This window comes from Arachis ipaensis, chromosome B10 (genome assembly GCF_059453495.1).
Source record: "Arachis ipaensis isolate K30076 ecotype BB chromosome B10, ASM5945349v1, whole genome shotgun sequence".
NCBI lineage: Eukaryota > Viridiplantae > Streptophyta > Magnoliopsida > Fabales > Fabaceae > Arachis > Arachis ipaensis.
The window spans coordinates 38,173,286-38,194,391 of record NC_142435.1 but is presented as its reverse complement, the minus strand read 5'-3'; the positions used below and the strand labels follow the sequence as shown (position 1 = coordinate 38,194,391).

The following is a 21,106-nucleotide window of genomic DNA, read 5'->3' as shown; positions in this document are numbered from 1 at the left end:
ATGAGCGGATAATTTATACGCTTTTTGGCATTGTTTTTACATAGTTTTTAGTATGATTTAGTTAGTTTTTAGTATAATTTTATTAGTTTTTAAATAAAAATCACATTTCTGGACTTTACTATGAGTTTGTGTGTTTTTCTGTGATTTCAGGTATTTTCTGGCTGAAATTGAGGGACTTGAGCAAAAATCAGATTCAGAGGTTGAAGAAGGACTGTGGATGTTGTTGGATTCTGACCTCCCTGCACACAAAGTGGATTTTCTGGAGCTACAGAACTCCAAATGGTGCGCTCTCAATGGCGTTAGAAAGTAGACATTCAGGGCTTTCCAGAAATATATAATAGTCCATACTTTGCCTGAGTTTAGATGATGTAAACTGCCATTCAACGCCAGCTTCCTGCCCTATTCTGGAGTTAAACGCCAGAAACAGGTTGCAAAGTGGAGTTAAACGCCAGAAACAGGTTACAAACTGGCGTTCAACTCCAAGAGAAGCCTCTACACGTGTAAAGCTCAATGCTCAGTCCAAGCACACACCAAGTGGGCCCCGGAAGTGGATTTCTGCATCAGTTACTCATTTTTGTAAACCATAGTAACTAGTCTGATATAAATAGGACCTTTTACTATTGTATTAGACATCTTTGATCAATTTTATGCTATCTTAGATCTTTATGCGGGCTGGCCATTCGGCCATGCCTGGACCATTATCACTTATGTATTTTCAACGGTAGAGTTTCTACACACCATAGATTACGGTGTGGAGCTCTACTGTTCCTCATGAATTAATGCAAAGTACTATTGTTTTTCTATTCAATTCAAGCTTATTTCTATTCTAAGATATTCATTCGCACCCAAGAACATGATGAATGTGATGATTATGTGACGCTCATCACCATTCTCACCTATGAACGCGTGCCTGACAACCACTTCCGTTCTACATGAAGATGAGATAGAATGAGTATCTCTTAGGTATCTAATACGGGGGACCAAGTCTGAGATATTAGAATCTTTGTGGTATAAGTTAGAATCCATGGACAGCCATTCCTGAGATCAGGAAAGTCTAAACCTTGTCTGTGGTATTCCGAGTAGGATCTGGGAAGGGATGGCTGTGACGAGCTTCAAACTCGCGAGTGCTGGGCGTAGTGACAGACGCAAAAGGATCACTGAATCCTATTCCAATATGATCGAGAACCGACAGATGATTAGCCATGCAGTGACAGCGCATTGGACCATTTTTACTGAGAGGGCGGGATGTAGCCATTGACAACGGTGATGCCCAACATACAGCTTGCCATGGAAAGGAGTATGCAGGATTGGATGAAGACAGTAGGAAAGCAGAGGTTCAGGAGGAACAAAAGCATCTCTATACGCTTATCTGAAATTCTCACCAATGAATTACATAAGTATCTCTATCTTTATTTTATGTTTTATTTATTGTTTAATTATCAAATCTCTAAAATCATTTGAATCCGCCTGACTGAGATTTACAAGGTGACCATAGCTTGCTTCAGCCGACAATCTCCGTGGGATCGACCCTTACTCACGTAAGGTTTATTACATAGACAACCCAGTGCACTTGCTGGTTAGTTGTGCAAAGTTGTGAGAAAGTGTGATTCACGTTTGAGAGCACCAAGTCTTTGGCGCCATTGTTGATGATCACAATTTCGTGCACCAAGTTTTTGGCGCCGTTGCCGGGGATTGTTCGAGTTTGGACAACTGACGGTTCATCTTGTTGCTCAGATTAGGTAATTTTATTTTAATTTTAATCTTTTTATTTTTTTTATTCTTATTTTCGAAAAAAATAAAATATTTTTAAAAAAAATACAAAAAAAATTTATTTTAATAAAATCATAAAAAGCAAAAAAAAAATTTGATGTTTCTTGGTTGAATCTATTGTCAAGTCATAAGTTTAGTGTCAATTGCATGTTTATCTCTTTCTTACATTTTTCGAAAATTCATGCATTGCATTCTTCATGATCTTCAAGTTTTTCTTGGTAAGTCTTCTTGTTTGATCTTCATATTTTCTTGTTTTGTGTCTTTTCTTGTTTTTCATATGCATTTTCAATTTGTTAGTGTCTAAAGTTTGAAAATTTATAAGTTTGGTGTCTTGCATATTTTTCTTTTCTTCAAAAGTTTCAAAAATAAGTTCTTGGTGTTCATCTTGACATTCAAAGTATTCTTGGCGTTCATCTTGACATTCATAGTGTTCTTGCATGCATCATTTGTTTTGATCCAAAACTTTCATGCATTGAGTTTTTCATGTTTTTCTCTTCCATCATTAAAAATTCAAAAATAAAAAAATATCTTTCCCTTTTCTTCTCATAAAATTCGAATATTTGACTTGACTTTTTCAAAAATTTTTAAAATATAGTTGTTTCTTATGAGTCAAATCAAATTTTCAATTTAAAAATTCTATCTTTTTCAAATCTTTTTCAAAAATCAAATCTTTTTCAATTTTTCTTTTATATTTTCGAAAATTTCAATTTGATTCTCAAAAATATTTTTCTTATTTTGTTTCATAATTTCAAAATCTTTACTAACAATTAATATGATTGATTCAAAAAACTTTAAGTTTGTTACTTGCCTAGTAAGAAAGGTTCAATCTTTAAATTTTAAATCATATCTTTTTAGTTTCTTGTTAGTCAAGTAATCAACTTTAATTTTCAAAATCAAATCTTTTTAAATTTCTTTTTCAAATCTTTTTCAAAATAAATTTCAATCACATCTTTTTCAAAATTAATTTAAAAATCTTTTCTAACTTCTTATCTTTTCAAAATTGATTTTCAAATCTTTTTTTCAATTAATCTTATCTTGTTTGATTCTTATCTTTTTCAAAACTACCTAACTACTTTTCTCTCTCCTAATTTTCGAAAATCACGTCTCTTTTTTTCAAAAATCTTTATAATTAATTAATTGTTTCTTCTAACTTTTTCGAATACTAATTAATAAATAAAATAAAAACAAAAATATTTTTCTTTTTCTTCTTCTAATTTTCAAAATTCTCTCCCCCCTCATCTCTTTCTAATTATTTTATTTTATCTACTAACACTTCCCTTTTTCTTAAAAATTCGAACCCTCTCCCTCTTTCTGTGTTCGAATTCCTTTTTCTTCTCTTCTACTCACATAAAGGAACCTCTCTACTGTGGCATAGAGGATCCCTATTATTTTCTGTTCCCTTCTTTTTCATATGAGCAGGAGCAAGGACAAGAACATTCTTGTTGAAGCCGATCCGGAACCTGAAAGGACTCTGAAGAGGAAGCTAAAAGAAGTTAAAACACAACACTCTGAAGAGGACTTTACTGAAATTTTCAAAAAAGAAGGCGACATGGCCGAAAATAATAACAATGGTGGAGATGCAAGGAAGTTGCTTGGTGACTTTACTGCACCAAATTCCAACTTACATAGAAGAAGCATCTCAATCCCTGCCATTGGAGCAAACAAATTTGAGCTAAAGCCTCAATTAGTTTCACTGATGCAACAGAAATGCAAGTTTCATGGACTTCCGTCAGAAGATCCTTTTCAGTTCTTAACTGAATTCTTGCAGATCTGTGATACTGTTAAGACCAATGGGGTTGACTCCAAGGTCTACAGGCTTATGCTTTTTCCGTTTGCTATAAGAGACAGAGCTAGAATATGGTTGAACTCCTAACCTAAAGATAGCATGAACTCTTGGGATAAGCTGGTCACGGCTTTCTTGGCCAAGTTCTTTCCTCCTCAAAAGCTTAGCAAGCTTAGAGTGGATGTTCAAACCTTCAGACAAAAAGAAAGTGAATCCCTCTATGAAGCTTGGGAGAGATACAAGCAACTGACCAAAAAATGTCCTTCTGACATGCTTTCAGAATGGAGCATCCTGGATATATTCTATGATGGTTTGTCTGAATTATCAAAGATGTCATTGGACCATTCTACAGATGAATCCATTCACCTAAAGAAAATGCCTGTAGAAGCTCAAGAACTCATTGACATGATTGCAAATAACTAGTTCATGTACACTTCTGAAAGGAATCTTGTAAGTAATGGGATGCCTCAGAGGAACGGGGTTCTTGAAATTGATATTCTGAATACCATATTGGATTAGAATAAAATATTGACTCAGCAAGTCAATATGATTTCTCAGAGTCTGAATGGATTGCAAGCTGCATCCAACAGTACTCAAGAGACATCTTCTGAAGAAGAAGCTTATGATCCTGAGAACCCTGCAATAGCAGAGGTGAATTACATGGGGGAACCCTATGGAAATAACTATAATCTCTCATGGAGAAATCATCCAAATTTCTCATGAAAGGATCAACAAAAGTCTCAACAAGGCTTTAATAATGGTGGAAGAAACAGGTTTAGCAATAGCAAGCCTTTTCCATCATCCACTCAGCAACAGACAGAGAATTCTGAGCAGAATCCATCTAGCTTAACAAATATAGTCTCTGATCTATCTAAGGCCACTTTAAGTTTCATGAATGAAACAAGGTCCTCCATTAGAAATTTGGAGGCACAAGTGGGCCAGCTGAGTAAAAGGGTCACTGAAACTCCTCCTAGTACTCTCCCAAGCAATACAGAAGAGAATCCAAAAAGAGAGTGCAAGGTCATTACCTTACTTGGTGTGGCCAAACCCAAAGAGGTGGAGGAGGACGTGAATCCTAGTGAGGAAGACCTCCTGGGATGCTCAGTGACCAATAAGGAGTTTTCCTTTGAGGAACCAAAGGAATCTGAGGCTCATCTAGAGACCATAGAGATTCCATTGAACCTCCTTCTGCCCTTCATGAGCTCTGATGAGTATTCATCCTCTGAAGAGGATGAAGACATTACTGAAGAGCAAGTTGCTAAGTACCTTGGTGCAATCATGAAGCTGAATGCCAAATTATTTGGTAATGAGACTTGGGAAGATGAACCTCCCTTGCTCACCAATGAACTAAATGTATTGGATAGGCATAAATTACCTCAAAAGAAACAGGATCCTGGTAAATTTCTAATTCCCTGTAACATAGGCACCATGACCTTTGAGAAGGCTCTGTGTGACCTGGGGTCAGGAATAAACTTAATGCCATTCTCTGTAATGGAAAAATTTGGGATCTTTGAGGTGCAAGCTGCCAGAATCTCATTAGAGATGGCAGACAACTCAAGAAAACAGGCTTATGGACTAGTAGAGGACATGTTAGTAAAGGTTGAAGGCCTTTACATCTCTGCTAATTTCATAATTCTAGACACTGGGAAGGATGAGGATGAATCCATCATCCTTGGAAGACCCTTCCTAGCCACAGCAAGAGCTGTGCTTGATGTGGACAGAGGAGAGTTGGTCCTTCAACTAAATGAGGACAACCTTGTGTTTAAAACTCAAGGATCTCTTTCTGTAACCATGGAGAGGAAGCATGAAAAGCTTCTCTCACTGCAGAGACAACCAAAGCCCCCACAGTCAAACTCTAAGTTTGATGTTGGGAGGGCACAACCAAACTCTAAGTTTGGTGTTGAACCCCCACATTCAAACTCTAAGTTTGGTGTTGGGAGGTTCCAACAATGCTCTGAACATCTGTGAGGCTCCATGAGAGCTTACTGTCAAGCTATTGACATTATATCTATTTTATTTTTATTGTTATTTCGTATTTTATTAGATTGATGATCATGTGAAGTCACAAGAACAACTGAAAAATTAAAAATAGAATAAAAAACAGCAGAAGAAACAGCACACCCTGGAGGAAGAGTACTCTGGCGTTTAAACGCCAGAAACAAGCATCTGTCTGTCGTTTAACGCCAGAAACAAGCACCAAGCTGGCGTTTAACGCCAGAAACAAGCATCAACCTGGCGTTAAACACCAGACACAGGCTACATTTGGGCGTTTAACGCCAAAAATAGGCAGCAGTCTGGCGTTAAACGCCAGTATTGCATATAAAGGGCGTTTTACACGCCTAATTGGAGCAGGGATGTTAAGTCCTTGACCCCACTGGATCTGTGGATCCCACAGGATCCCCACAGGATCTGTGGACCCTATAGGATCTCCACCTACCCTAACTTTCTCCTCTTCACACCTTTTCATAACACTCTTCCCCAAAATAACCTCCACCAATCACCTCCATTACTCCTCCAAAACCATCATACAACCCACCTACACCCACCCACTCAATTCAAACCATCACTCCTTCCCTTTCACACATCATAACCACCTAAAACCCCCTTGGCCGAACCACTCCCACTTCTCCATCTCATCTATTTTCTTCTTCTTCCTTTCTTTCTTCTTTTGCTCAAGGACGAGCAAACCTTTTAAGTTTGGTATGGTAAAAGCATTGCTTTTTGTTTTTTCATAACCATTAATGGCACCTAAGGCCGGAGAAACCTCTAGAAAGAGAAAAGGGAAGGCAGTTGCTTCCAACTCTGAGTCATGGGAGATTGAGAGATTCATCTCAAAAGCCCATCACTAAGAAAAGGATGGAGCAAACAAGAGAGCCCACTCATGGACCTCAACAAGAGCATGAGGAAGTTTCTCATCATGAAATCCCTGAGATGCCTCAAGGGATGTACTTTCCTTCACAAAATTATTGGGAGCAAATCAACACTTCCCTAAGAGAATTAAGTTCCAACATGGGACAACTAAGGATGGAGCACCAAGAGCACTCCATCATCCTCCATGAGATTAGAGAAGATCAAAGAGCTATGAGGGAGGAGCAACAAAGACAAGGAAGAGACATAGAGGAGCTCAAAAGCACCATTGGTTCTTCAAGAAGAGGAAGACGCCACCCTCACTAAGGTGGTCCCGTTCCTTAATCTCTTTGTCTATTTATTATTCTCTGTTTTTCATTTACTATGCTTTATGTTTATGTTTGTGTCTTTACTATATGATCATTAGTGTTTAAGTGTCTATGTCTTAAAGCTATGAATGTCCTATGAATCCATCACCTCTCTTAAATGAAAACTGTTCTAAAAACAAAAGAACAAGAAGTACATGATTTCAAATTCATCCTTGAAACTAGTTTAATTATTTTGATGTGGTGACAATACTTTCTGTTATCTGAATAAATGCTTGAACAGTGCATATGTCTTTTGATATTGTGGTTTATGAATGTTAAATATGTTGGCTCTTGAAAGAATGATGAAAAAGGAGAAATGTTATTGATAATCTGAAAAATCATAAAATTGATTCTTGAAGCAAGAAAAAGCAGTGAATACAAAAGCTTGCAAAAAAAAAAAAACAAAAGAGAAGAGAAAAGAAAAATGGCGAAAAAAAAGAAAGAAAAAGAAAAAGCAAGCAGAAAAAGCCAAAAGCTCTTTAAACCAAAAGGCAAGAGCAAAAAGCTAATAGCCCTTAAAACCAAAAGGCAAGGGTAATAAAAAGGATCCAAGGCTTTGAGCATCAGTGGAGAAGAGGGCCTAAAGGAATAAAATCCTTGCCTAAGCGGCTAAACCAAGCTGTCACTAACCATGTGCTTGTGGCGTGAAGGTGTCAAGCGAAAAGCTTGAGACTGAGCAGTTAAAGTCAAGGTCCAAAGCAAAAAAAGAGTGTGCTTAAGAATCCTGGACACCTTTAATTGGGGACTTTAGCAAAGCTGAGTCACAATCTGAAAAGGTTCACCCAGTTATGTGTCCGTGGAATTTATGTATCCGGTGGTAATACTGGAAAACAAAGTGCTTAGGGCCACGGCCAAGACTCATAAAGTAGCTGTGTTCAAGAATCAACATACTGAACTAGGAGAATTAATAACACTATCTAAATTCTAAGTTCCTATAGATGCCAATCATTCGGAACTTCAAGGGATAAAGTGAGATGCCAAAACTATTCAAGAGGCAAAAAGCTACTAGTCCCGCTCATCTGATTGGAGCTAAGTTTCATTGATATTTTGGAATTTATAGTATGTTCTCTTCTTTTTATCCTATTTGATTTTCAGTTGCTTGGGGACAAGCAACAATTTAAGTTTGGTGTTGTGATGAGCGGATAATTTATACGCTTTTTGGCATTGTTTTTACATAGTTTTTAGTATGATTTAGTTAGTTTTTAGTATAATTTTATTATTCTTTTAATAAAAATAACATTTCTAGACTTTACTATGTGTTTGTGTGTTTTTCTGTGATTTCAGGTATTTTCTGACTGAAATTGAGGGACTTGAGCAAACATCAGATTCAGAGGTTGAAGAAGGACTGCAGATGCTGTTGGATTCTGACCTCCCTGCACACAAAGTGGATTTTCTGGAGCTACAAAACTCCAAATGGCGCACTCTCAATTGTGTTAGAAAGTAGACATCCAGGGATTTCCAGAAATATATAATAGTCTATACTTTGCCCGAGTTTAGATGATGCAAACTGGCGTTCAACGCCAGCTTCCTGCCCTATTCTGGAGTTAAACGCCAGAAACAGGTTGCAAAGTGGAGTTAAATGCCAGAAACAGGTTACAAACTAGTGAGGGTTCGATGCTCAGTTCTTTGTTCCCAGCTTTCACGAGCGTTCATCTAGCAAGTTATATGCACTCCATAGTGATGTTCAATTTAGTAGGATTCATGAACTACATATCATTTTCACCCTATATGCTCACGTGTGTTCTTGGAGGATATATTTACCCTTGACCAAGTAAATAGATGATTTTACATTAGTTTCATGCATTCACTTAGGTAGTTTGCATTTCATAAACCCTTTCTCACCATGATCTTTGGTCTTTTTATTTTAAGCATAAGGACATGCTTGGTTTAAGTGTGGGGAGATTTGATAAACCCCAATTTTGTAGTTTATATTATGTAGAATTTGGGGATTTTTGTCAACATTTCTCACACTTATTCACAAGAAATGCATGGTTTTGTGTTCCCTTCCTAATATTGCTCCATGATGAAAAATATGCTTTTTTGCCTTAAAATTGCCATATTTTAATCCTCTTTTATTGCCATTCGATGCCATGATGTATTTGTTGAGTGATTTCAGGAATTAAAGGGTAGGAATGGCCTAGAAGAGAGAAAGAAAGCATGCACAAGAGGAAAGAACATGAAGATTTGGATTTTGGGAAACTCAGCATTGGCGCGCACGCACACCCCACGCGCAGGTGTGGATGAGGATAGCTGGAAGTCGCGCGTAATAATGGACGCATCCGCGTAGGTCAGAGAATTCCCACTGACGCGCACGCGCACTTGGCGCACACGCGTGGATCTCAAAAGCAATCGACGCGCACGCACGCATGGCGCGCTGGTATGCGAAATTGCTACTCAGGTTGTGAATTGTTGTTCGAAATTGATTCCCTGGCAATGGCACCAAAAACGGATGCACAGAACCATGGTCTAAACATATCTTCACAACTTCGCATAACTAACCAGCAAGTGCACTGGTTTGTCCAAGTAATACCTTACGTGGGTAAGGGTCGAATCCCATGGAGATTGTCGGTATGAAGCAAGCTATGGTCACGTTGCAAATCTCAGTCAGGCGGATATCAAATGGTTATGGAGTTTTCGAAAATAATATAATAAAATAGGGATAGAAATACTTATGTAATTCATTGGTGAGAATTTCAGATAAGCGAATGGAGATGCTTTCGTTCCTCTGAACCTCTGCTTTCCTGCTATCTTCATCCAATCAGTCTTACTCCTTTCCATGGCTGGCTTTATGTGATACATCACCACTGTCAATGGCTACTTTCGGTCATCTCTCGGGAAAATGATCCAATGCCCTGTCACGGCACGGCTAATCGTCTGGAGGCATCACCCTTGTCAATGGCTTCATCTTATCCTCTCAGTGAAAATGGTCAACGCACCCTGTCACGGCACGCCTATTCATCTGTCGGTTCTCGATCATGCTGGAATAGGATTTACTATCCTTTTGCGTCTGTCACTAACGCCCTGCAATCGTGAGTTTGGAGCTCGTCACAGTCATTCATTCATTGAATCCTACTCGGAATACCACAGACAAGGTTTAGACCTTCCGGATTCTCTTGAATGCCACCATCATTCTAGCTTACGCCACGAAGATTCCGATTAAGAGATCTAAGAGATACTCATTCAATTCTAATGTAGAACAGAAGTGGTTGTCAGGCACGCGTTCATAGGGAATGATGATGATTGTCACGTTCATCACATTCAGGTTGAAGTGCGAATGAATATCTTAGAAGCAAAATAAGATGAATTGAATAGAAAACAGTAGTACTTTGCATTAATCTTTGAGGAACAGCAGAGCTCCACACCTTAATCTATGGAGTGTAGGAACTCTACCATTAAAAATACATAAGTGAAAGGTCCAGGCATGGCCGAGATGGCCAGCCCCCTAAAACGTGATCACAGGATCAAAATACAATCCAGGATATCTAATACAATAGTAAAAGGTCCTATTTATAATAAACTAGTCACTAGGGTTTACATGAGTAAGTAATTGATGCATAAATCCACTTCCGGGGCCCACTTGGTGTGTGCTTGGGCTGAGCTTGAGTGTTGCACGTGTAGAGGTCCTTCTTGGAGTTGAACGCCAGCTTTTGTGCCAGTTTGGGCGTTCAACTCTGGTTTTGGCTCCTTTTCTGGCGCTGGACGCCAGATTTGGGCAGAAAACTGGCGTTGAATGCCAGTTTACGTCATCTATTCTTGGCCAAAGTATGGACTATTATATATGGCTGGAAAGCCCTGGATGTCTAATTTTTAACGCAATTGGAAGCGCGCCATTTAGAGTTCTGTAGCTCCAGAAAATCCACATTGAGTGCAGGGAGGTCAGAATCCAACAGCATCAGCAGTCCTTCTTCAACCTCTGAATCTGATTTTTGCTCAAGTCCCTCAATTTCAGCCAGAAAATACCTGAAATCACAGAAAAACACACAAACTCATAGTAAAGTCCAGAAATGTGAATTTAACATGAAAACTAATGAAAACATCCCTAAAAGTAACTAGATCCTACCAAAAATATACTAAAAATAATGCCAAAAAGCGTATAAATTATCCGCTCATCACAACACCAAACTTAAATTGTTGCTTGTCCCCAAGCAACTGAAAATCAAATAGGATAAAAAGAAGAGAATATACTATAATTTCCAAACTATCAATGAAACATAGCTTCAATCAAATGAGCGGGACTTATTGCTTTTTGCCTCTTGAATATTTTTGGCATCTCACTTTATCCATTGAGGTCTAGAATGATTGGCATCTATAGGAACTCAGAGTTCAGATAGTGTTATTGACTCTCCTAGTTCAGTATGATGATTCTTGAACACAGCTATTTTATGAGTCTTGGCCGTGGCCCTAAGCACTCTGTTTTCCAGTATTACCACCGGATACATAAATGCCACAGACACATAATTGGGTGAACCTTTTCAGATTGTGACTCAGCTTTGCTAAAGTCCCCAATTAGAGGTGTCCAGGGTTCTTAAGCACACTCTTTTTTTGCTTTGGACCTTGACTTTAACCGCTCAGTCTCAAGTTTTCACTTGACACCTACACGCCACAAGCACATGGTTAGGGACAGCTTGGTTTAGCCGCTTAGACCAAGATTTTATTCCTTTAGGTCCTCCTATCCACTGATGCTCAAAGCCTTGGGATCCTTTTTATTTACCCTTGCCTGTTGGTTTTAAGGGTTATTGGCTTTTTGCTCTTGCCTCTTAGTTTTAAGAGCTTTTGGCTTTTTCTGCTTGCTTTTTCTTTTTTTTTTCTTTCTATTTTTTTTCGCCTATTTTTTTTTTCTACAAGCTTTGCTCTTTGCTGCTTTTTCTTGCTTCAAGAATCATTTTTATGATTTTTCAGATTATCAAATAACATGTCTCCTAGTCATCATTCTTTTAAGAGCCAACATATTTAACATTCTTAAATAACAACTTCAAAAGACATATGCACTGTTCAAGCATACATTCAGAAAACAAGAAGCATTGTCACCACATCAATATAATTAAACTAAGTTCAAGGATAAATTCGAAACTCATGTACTTCTTGTTCTTTTGAATTAAAACATTTTCATTTAGGAGAGGTGATGGATTCATAGGACATTCATAACTTTAAGACATAGTTACTACTACTAATGATCATGTAATGAAGACACAAACATAGATAAGCACATAACATAGAAAACGAAAAAACAGAAGAAATAAGAACAAGGAATGAATCCACCTTAGTGATGGTGGCGTTTCCTTCTTGAGGAACCAATGATGTCCTTGAGCTCTTCTATGTCTCTTCCTTGTCTTTGTTGCTCCTCCTTCATTGCTTTTTGATCTTCTCTTATTTCATGAAGCATGATGGAGTGCTCTTGATGTTCCACCCTTAGTTGTCCCATATTGGAACTCAATTCTCCTAGGGAGGTGTTGATTTGCTCCCAATAGTTTTGTCGAGGAAAGTGCATTTGAGGCATTTCCGGGATCTCATGGTGATGAGCTTCCTGCGCCTCTTGAGCTCCATGAATGGGCTCTCTTGCTTGCTCCATCTTTTTCTTAGTGATGGGCTTGTCCTCTTTAATGAGGATATCTCCCTCTATGTCAATCCCAGCTGAATTGCATAGGTGGCAAATGAGGTGAGGAAAGGCTAACCTTGCCATAGTGGAGGACTTGTTAGCCACCTTGTAGAGTTCTTGAGGTATAATCTCATGAACTTCTACCTCTTCTCCAATCATGATGCTATGGATCATGATGGCCCGATCTATAGTAACTTCAGACCGGTTGCTAGTGGGAATGATTGAGCATTGAATGAACTCCAACCATCCTCTAGCTATAGGCTTGAGGTCCAATCTTCTTAGTTGAACCGGCTTGCCTTTGGAGTCAATCTTCCATTGAGCTCCTTCCACGCATATGTCCATAAGGACTTGGTCCAACCTTTGATTAAAGTTGACCCTTCTAGTGTAGGGGCGTTCATCTCCTTGCATCATGGGCAAGTTAAACGCCAACCTCACATTCTCCGGACTAAAATCTAAGTATTTCCCCCGAACCATTGTAACATAGTTCTTTGGATCCGGGTTCTTACTTTGATCATGGTTCTTGGTGATCCATGCATTAGCATAGAACTCTTGAACCATTAGGATGCCGACTTGTTGGATGGGATTTGTTAGAACTTCCCAACCTCTTCTTTGAATTTCATGTCGGATCTCCGGATACTCATTTCTTTTGAGTTTGAAAGGGACCTCAGGGATCACCTTCTTCTTGGCCACAACATCATAGAAGTGGTCTTGATGGGCTTTGGAGATGAACCTTTCCATCTCCCATGACTCGGATGTGGAAGCTTTTGTCTTCCCCTTCCCCTTTCTAGAGGATTCTCTGATCTTAGGTGCCATCAATGGTAATGGAAAAACAAAAAGCTTATGCTTTTACCACACCAAACTTAGAATTTTGCTCGCCCTCGAGCAAGAGAAGAAAGAATAGATGAAGAAGAAGAAGAAATGGAGGAGAGGGAGAAGGTGATGTGGTTTGGCCAAGAAGGGTGTAGAGGGGTTGTGTTGTGTGAATTTGAAGAAGAATGGAGGGCATTATATAGGGAAGGGAGGGGGAAAATGTTTTGGCCATATGGGTGGGTTTGGGTGGGAAATTGGTTTTGAATTTTGAAGGTAGGTGGGGTTTATGAGGTAGGTTTATGGGGAAGAGTGGATGGATGTGAGTGGTGAAGAGGTGATGGGGAAGAGAGATTGAGGTGATTGGTGAAGGGTTTTTGGGGAAGAGTGTTTATGGGGTTGTGTGAAAGAGAGTGGTGAGAAGAAGTGAGTGGAGGTAGGTGGGGATCCTGTGGGGTCCACAGATCTTGAGTGGATCCTGTGGGGTCCACAGATCTTGAGTGGATCCTGTGGGGTCCACAGATCCTGAGTGGATCCTGTGGGGTCCACAGATCCTGAGGTGTTCAAGGATTTACATCCCTGCACCCATTAGGCATGTAAAAATGCCTTTGCACACAACTCTGGGCGTTCAGCGCCAGGTTGGTGGCCATTTTGGGCGTTCAACGCCCATTTGTGTGCCATTTCTGGCGTTGAACGCCAGAACCATGCCTGTTCGGGCGTTCAGTACCCAGAAGCTGCCCATTTTGGGCGTTCAGCGCCAGAACCATGCTCTGTTCTAGCGCTGAACGCCAGACAGATGCTCCTCCAGGGTGTGATTTTTCTTCTGCTGTTTTTGATTCCGTTTTCAATTTTTATATTTATTTTGTGACTCCACATGATCATGAACCTATAAAGACATATAATTAAGAAAAATATAGTTAGGTAAATAAAAATTGGGTTGCCTCCCAACAAGCGCTTCTTTAATGTCAATAGCTTGACAGTGGGCTCTCATGGAGACTCACAGATGTTCAGAGCATTGTTGAAACTCTCCAACATAGAGTTTGGATATGGGAGTTCAACACCAAACTTAGAGTTTGGTTGTGGCCTCCCAACACCAAACTTAGAGTTTGACTGTGGGGGCTTGGGTTGACTCTGCTTTGAGAGAAGCTTTTCATGCTTCCTCTCCATGGTTGCAGAGGGAGATCCTTGAGTTTTAAATACAAGGGAGTCCTCATTCCATTGAAGGACCAGTTCACCTCTGTCAACATCAATCACAGCTCTTGCTGTGGCCAGGAAAGGTCTTCCTAGGATTATGGATTCATCATCTTCCTTTCCAGTATCCAGGACTATGAAATCAGCAGGGATGTAAAGGCCTTCAATCTTTACTAATACGTCCTCTACTTGTCCATATGCCTATTTTCTTGAATTGTCTGCCATCTCTAATGAGATTCTAGCAGCTTGCACCCCATAGATTCCCAGTTTCTCTATTACAGAGAGGGGCATGAGGTTTATTCCTGAACCAAGGTCACACAGAGCCTTAAAGATCATGGTGCCTATGGTACAGGGTATTATGAACTTCCCAGGATCCTGTCTCTTCTGAGGCAATGTCAGTTGATCCAGATCACTTAGTTCATTGATGAACAAGGGAGGTTCAACTTCCCAAGTATCAATGCCAAATAATTTGGCATTCAGCTTCATGATTGCACCAAGGAACTTGGCAGCTTTCTCTTCAGTAACATCCTCATTCTCTTCAGAAGAGGAATACTCATCAGAGCTCATGAAGGGCATAAGGAGGTTCAATGGAATCTCTATGGTCTCTAGATGAGCCTCAGAGTCCTTTTGTTCCTCAGAGGGAAGCTCCTTATTGATCACTGGACGTCCCAGGAGGTCTTCCTTCTTGGGATTCATGTCCTCCACTCCCCTTGTAGGTTCGGCTATGGTGCTTATGTCAATGGCCTTGCACTCTCCTTTTGGGTTCTCTTCTGTATTGCTTGGGAGAGTACTGGGAGGGATTTCAGTGATCCTTTTACTCAGCTGGCCCACTTGTGCTTCCAAATTTCTAATGGAAGACCTGGTTTCATTCATGAAACTCACAGTGGCCTTAGATAGATCAGAGACTAGATTTGCTAAATTAGAGGCATTTTGTTCAGAGTTTTCTGTCTGTTGCTGAGTGGATGATGGAAAAGCTTTATTATTGTTAAACCTGTTTCTTCCACCATTATTAAAGCCTTATTGAGGCTTTTGATCCTTCCATGAGAAATTGGGGTGATTTCTCCATGATGAGTTATAGGTGTTTCCATAAGGTTCACCTAAGTAATTTACCTCTGCTATTGCAGGGTTCTCAGGATCATAAGCTTCTTCTGCATAAGAAGCCTCTTGAGTACTGTTGGATGCAGCTTGCATTCCATGCAGACTCTGAGAGATCATATTGACTTTTTGAGTCAATATTTTATTCTGAGCCAATATGGCATTCAGAGTATCAACTTCAAGAACTCCCTTCTTCATAGGCGTCCCATTGCTCACAGGATTCCTTTCAGAAGTGTACATGAACTGGTTATTAGCAACCATGTCAATGAGTTCTTGAGCTTCTGCAGGTGTTTTCTTTAGGTGAATGGATCCACCTGCAGAGGTATCCAATGACATTTTAGATAACTCAGACAGACCATCATAGAATATATCCAAGATGGTCCATTCTGAAAGCATGTCAGAAGGACACTTTTTGGTCAGTCCTTTGTATCTCTCTCAAGCTTCATAGAGGGATTCACCTTCTTTCTGTCTGAAGGTTTGAACATCCACTCTAAGCTTGCTCAGCTTTTGAGGAGGAAAGAACTTGGCTAAGAAAGCCTTGACCAGCTTATCCCAAGAGTTCAGGCTATACTTGGGTTGAGAATCCAACCACACTCTAGCTCTGTCTCTTACAGCAAAAGGGAAAAGCATGAGCCTGTAGACTTCAGGATCTACTCCATTAGTCTTAACAGTATCACATATCTGCAAGAATTCAGTTAAGAACTGAAAAGGATCTTCAGATGGAAGTCCATGAAACTTGCAGTTCTGCTGCATCAGAGAAACTAATTGAGGTTTCAGCTCAAAGTTGTTTGCTCCAATGGCAGGAATGGAGATGCTTCTTCCATGTAAATTGGAATTAGGTGCAGTAAAGTCACCAAGCATCTTCCTTACATTATTATTATTTTCGGCTGCCATCTCCTCTTCCTGTTCGAAAATTTCTGAAAGGTTATTTCTGGATTGTTGTAATTTAGCTTCTCTTAGTTTTCTCTTCAGAGTCCTTTCAGGTTCCGGATCTGCTTCAACAAGAATATTCTTGTCCTTGCTTCTGCTCATATGACAAAGAAGAGGGCACAGAAAAAATAATAATAATAATATGGATCCTTTATACCACAGTATAGGGATCCCTGTGTGAGTAGAAGAAGAGGGGGAGACAAAGAATGTAATATAATGGAAGAAACACAACTGTGAGGAGGGTTGAGATGTGAGATAAGATGTTAGACGAATAAATAAATAGAATAAGATGGGAGAGGGAGAATTTTCGAAAATAATTTTTTTGAAAAAGGGTTAGTGATTTTCGAAAATAGTTTTTGAAAAAGGTTAGTAATTTTCGAAAAATTTTGAAATCAAAAATAAAAATAATTAGTTAATTAAAAAGAAATTTTTGAAAAAGAGGGAAGATATTTTTGAAAATTAGAGAGAGAGAGAGTTAGTTAGATAGTTTTGAAAAAGTTAAGAAACAAACAAAAAGTTAGTTAGTTAGTTGAAACAAATTTTGAAAAGATAAGAAGTTAGGAAGTTGGAAAAGATATTTTGAAATTAGATTTTTGAAAAAGATAAGATGAGAAGATATTTTTGAAAAGATATGATAGAAATTAGTTTTTGAAAAAGATTTGATTTTTAAAATCACAATTAATGACTTGATTCATAAGAAATCACAAGATATGATTCTAGAACTCAAAGTTTGAATCTTTCTTAACAAGCAAGTAACAAACTTGAAATTTTTGAATCAAAACATTAATTGTTATTGTTATTTTCGAAAATTTGGTATAAAAATAAGAAAAAGATTTTTGAAAAATATTTTTGGAATTTTCGAAAATAACTGAGAATTTTGAAAAAGATTTGATTTTTGAAAAAGATTTTGAAAAAGATGAGATTTTCAAATTGAAAATTTGATTTGACTCATGAGAAACAATTTGATTTTAAAAATTTTTGAAAAAAGTCAATCCAAATTTTCGAATTTGATGAGAGAAAATGGGAAAGATATTTTTTTGATTTTTTGAAATTTTTTTTTATGAGAGAGAAAAACACTAAAGAGATGCAATGCATGAAATTTTTAGATCAAAACATGTGATGCATGCAAGAATGCTATGAATGTCAAGATGAACACCAAGAACACTATGAATGTCAAGATGAACATCATAGACACAATTTTGAAAAATTTTTAATGCAAAGAAAACATGCAAGACACCAAACTTAGAATTCTTTAATGCTTAGACATTAAGAATTCAAGAATGCATATGAAAAACAAGAAAAGACACAAAACATGTAAATGCAAAGATCAAGCAAGAAGACTTACCGAGAACAACTTGAAGATCATGAAGAACACTATGAATGCATGAATTTTCGAAAAATGCAAGATGCACATGCAATTGACACCAAACTTATAACATGACTCATGACTCAAACAAGAAACACAAAAAAAATATTTTTGATTTTTATGATTTTCTATTTTTTTTGGATTTTTGTTTCGAAAATTATATGAAAAAGAAAAAATAAGGATTCCAAAATTTTTTAACATGAATTCCAGGAATCTTGCCATGTTTAGTCTAAAGCTTCAGTCCAGGAATTAGACATGGCTCATGAGCCAGCCAAGCTTTCAATGAAAGCTCCGGTCCAAAATACTAGACATGGCCAATGGCCAGCCAAGCTTCAGAAAGATATCAGAATATATTGCTCATTACTTATCAAATATGTAACTTGCCTCTATGCTGATGGTTTGGAAGCCTCAGTCCAAATGAATTTAGACATGGCTTTACAGCCAGCCAGGCATCACATGCTTCATGAAACACTAGAATTCATTCTTAAAAATTTTGAAGCCATAGAATAATTTATTTTTGAAAATATTATTTTTATTATTATTTTTTTTTCAAAAACAAAAGAAAAATTTTTTGAAAGATTTTTGAAAAATTTTTGAAAGCAAAACAAAAAGAAAATTACCTAATCTGAGCAACAGGATGAACCGTCAGTTGTCCAAACTCGAACAATCCCCGGCAACGGCGCCAAAAACTTGGTATGCGAAATTGCTACTCAGGTTGTGAATTGTTGTTCAAAATTGATTCCCTGGCAATGGCACCAAAAACGGATGCACAGAACCATGGTCTAAACATATCTTCACAACTTCGCATAACTAACCAGCAAGTGCACTGGGTCGTCCAAGTAATACCTTACGTGAGTAAGGGTCGAATCCCACGGAGATTGTCGGTATGAAGCAAGCTATGGTCACCTTGCAAATCTCAGTCAGGCGGATATCAAATGGTTATGGAGTTTTCGAAAATAATATAAAAAAATAGGGATAGAAATACTTATGTAATTCATTGGTGGGAATTTCAGATAAGCGAATGGAGATGTTTTCGTTCCTCTGAACCTCTGCTTTCCTGCTATCTTCATCCAATCAGTCTTACTCCTTTCCATGGCTGGCTTTATGTGATACATCACCACTGTCAATGGCTACTTTCGGTCATCTCTCAGGAAAAGGATCCAATGCCCTGTCACGGCACGGCTAATCGTTTGGAGGCATCACCCTTGTCAATGGCTTCATCTTATCCTCTCAGTGAAAATGGTCAACGCACCCTGTCACGGCACGGCTATTCATCTGTCGGTTCTCGATCATGCTGGAATAGGATTTACTATCCTTTTGCGTCTGTCACTAACGCCCTGCAATCGCGAGTTTGGAGCTCGTCACAGTCATTCATTCATTGAATCCTACTCGGAATACCACAGACAAGGTTTAGACCTTCCGAATTCTCTTGAATGCCGCCATCATTCTAGCTTACGCAACGAAGATTCCGATTAAGAGATCTAAGAGATACTCATTCAATTCTAATGTAGAACGGAAGTGGTTGTCAGGCACGCGTTCATAGGGAATGATGATGATTGTCACGTTCATCACATTCAGGTTGAAGTGCGAATGAATATCTTAGAAGCAAAATAAGATGAATTGAATAGAAAACAGTAGTACTTTGCATTAATCTTTGAGGAACAGCAGAGCTCCACACCTTAATCTATGGAGTGTAGGAACTCTACCGTTAAAAATACATAAGTGAAAGGTCCAGGCATGGCCGAGATGGCCAGCCCCCTAAAACGTGATCACAGGATCAAAATACAATCCAGGATATCTAATACAATAGTAAAAGGTCCTATTTATAATAAACTAGTCACTAGGGTTTACATGAGTAAGTAATTGATGCATAAATCCACTTCTGGGGCCCACTTGGTGTGTGCTTGGGCTGAGCTTGAGTGTTGTACGTGTAGAGGTCCTTCTTGGAGTTGAACGCCAGCTTTTGTGCCAGTTTGGGCGTTCAACTCTGGTTTTGGCTCCTTTTCTGGCGCTGGACGCCAGATTTGGGCAGAAAGCTGGCGTTGAACGCCAGCTTACGTCGTCTATTCTTGGCCAAAGTATGGACTATTATATATTGCTGGAAAGCCCTAGATGTCTACTTTCCAACGCAATTGGAAGAGCGCCATTTAAAGTTCTGTAGCTCCAGAAAATCTACTTTGAGTGCAGGGAGGTTAGAATCCAACAGCATCAGCAGTCCTTCTTCAACCTCTGAATCTGATTTTTGCTCAAGTCCCTCAATTTCAGCCAGAAAATACCTGAAATCACAGAAAAACACACAAACTCATAGTAAAGTCCAGAAATGTGAATTTAACATAAAAACTAATGAAAACATCCCTAAAAGTAACTAGATTGTACTAAAAACATACTAAAAACAATGCCAAAAAGCGTATAAATTATCCGCTCATCACGCGCACGCGCGGAAAGCTGCACGTGACCTCATTAAAGGAAATCATGCCTGGCGATTTCTGAGGCTCATCAGGCCCAAATTAAAGCTGTTTCTGCATGGAAAAGACCCAAGGATGCTAGGGGGAAAGGGAGGGATCATTCATTTTACACTAGACTAAATTTTTAGCTAGTTTTTGGTTCTTTGCTGTTCTAGAGAGAGAAACTCTTGTTCCTCTCTAGATCTAGCTTTAATTTAATCTTCCCTTGTTGAATTCTAAATTGGATCTTGTTAATTACTAGTTTTGATTGCTTAATTTGAATTCCTTAGTATAATTTTGCTTAGATCTTGTGTTAGTTTTATGAATTCTTGTCAACTATCATTTTATACCCATTTCATGAATGTTGTGAATCTTGATTTGTTGATGTTACATTGATGATTTCTATGATTAATTGTGTTGTTTGAGTGATTGTATGTTGATAATTGTTAGTGGGTACTTGTTAATTTCAATTTAATTGCAATTTGAACATGTCTTTTGATAATGCTTACCATGTGTTTGATGAATTGTTTACTTTGATTATGGAGTAGTTCTCTTTACTCTTGGCCTAGGCTAAGGGAATTGGGTAAACTTGAGTCATTGGGTCTAAAGGATTTGATGATTTGGGAACCCTTAGTGGTCAATTTGAAGGCCATTGACACTAACCTACTACTAAGTCAATTAGTAGTGAGGTTAGAACTTATGGGTTGATGTTGACCAAACCATTTAACGTACTTCAAGTATAGAAGTAGACTTAATGAGTTTGGTTCCTCATAATTGTTAAGATATGGTTATTAGACAAGGATGGTGACCCCAATTCCCATGCCTAGCCAAGAGTTGCTTTTGTCATTCATATTTGAAAACCCAAAATTCTTGATTACTTGTCTTAGTTATAGTTACTTGTTAGTTTGG

General features: G+C 38.5%; 2 non-coding genes across 2 annotated transcripts; one reads left to right on the top strand and one right to left on the bottom strand.

Moving 5' to 3' along the window:
- Positions 1–3,721: 3,721 nt before the first annotated feature.
- Positions 3,722–3,829, bottom strand: LOC148579737 (small nucleolar RNA R71). The gene has a single exon (XR_015896437.1). It is a non-coding gene; the product is annotated as a small nucleolar RNA R71 (small nucleolar RNA).
- A 12,018-nt stretch (positions 3,830–15,847) lies between these two features.
- LOC148579736 (small nucleolar RNA R71) lies at positions 15,848–15,955 on the top strand. Its single transcript, XR_015894195.1, has one exon. It is a non-coding gene; the product is annotated as a small nucleolar RNA R71 (small nucleolar RNA).
- The last annotated feature ends 5,151 nt before the right edge of the window (positions 15,956–21,106 follow it).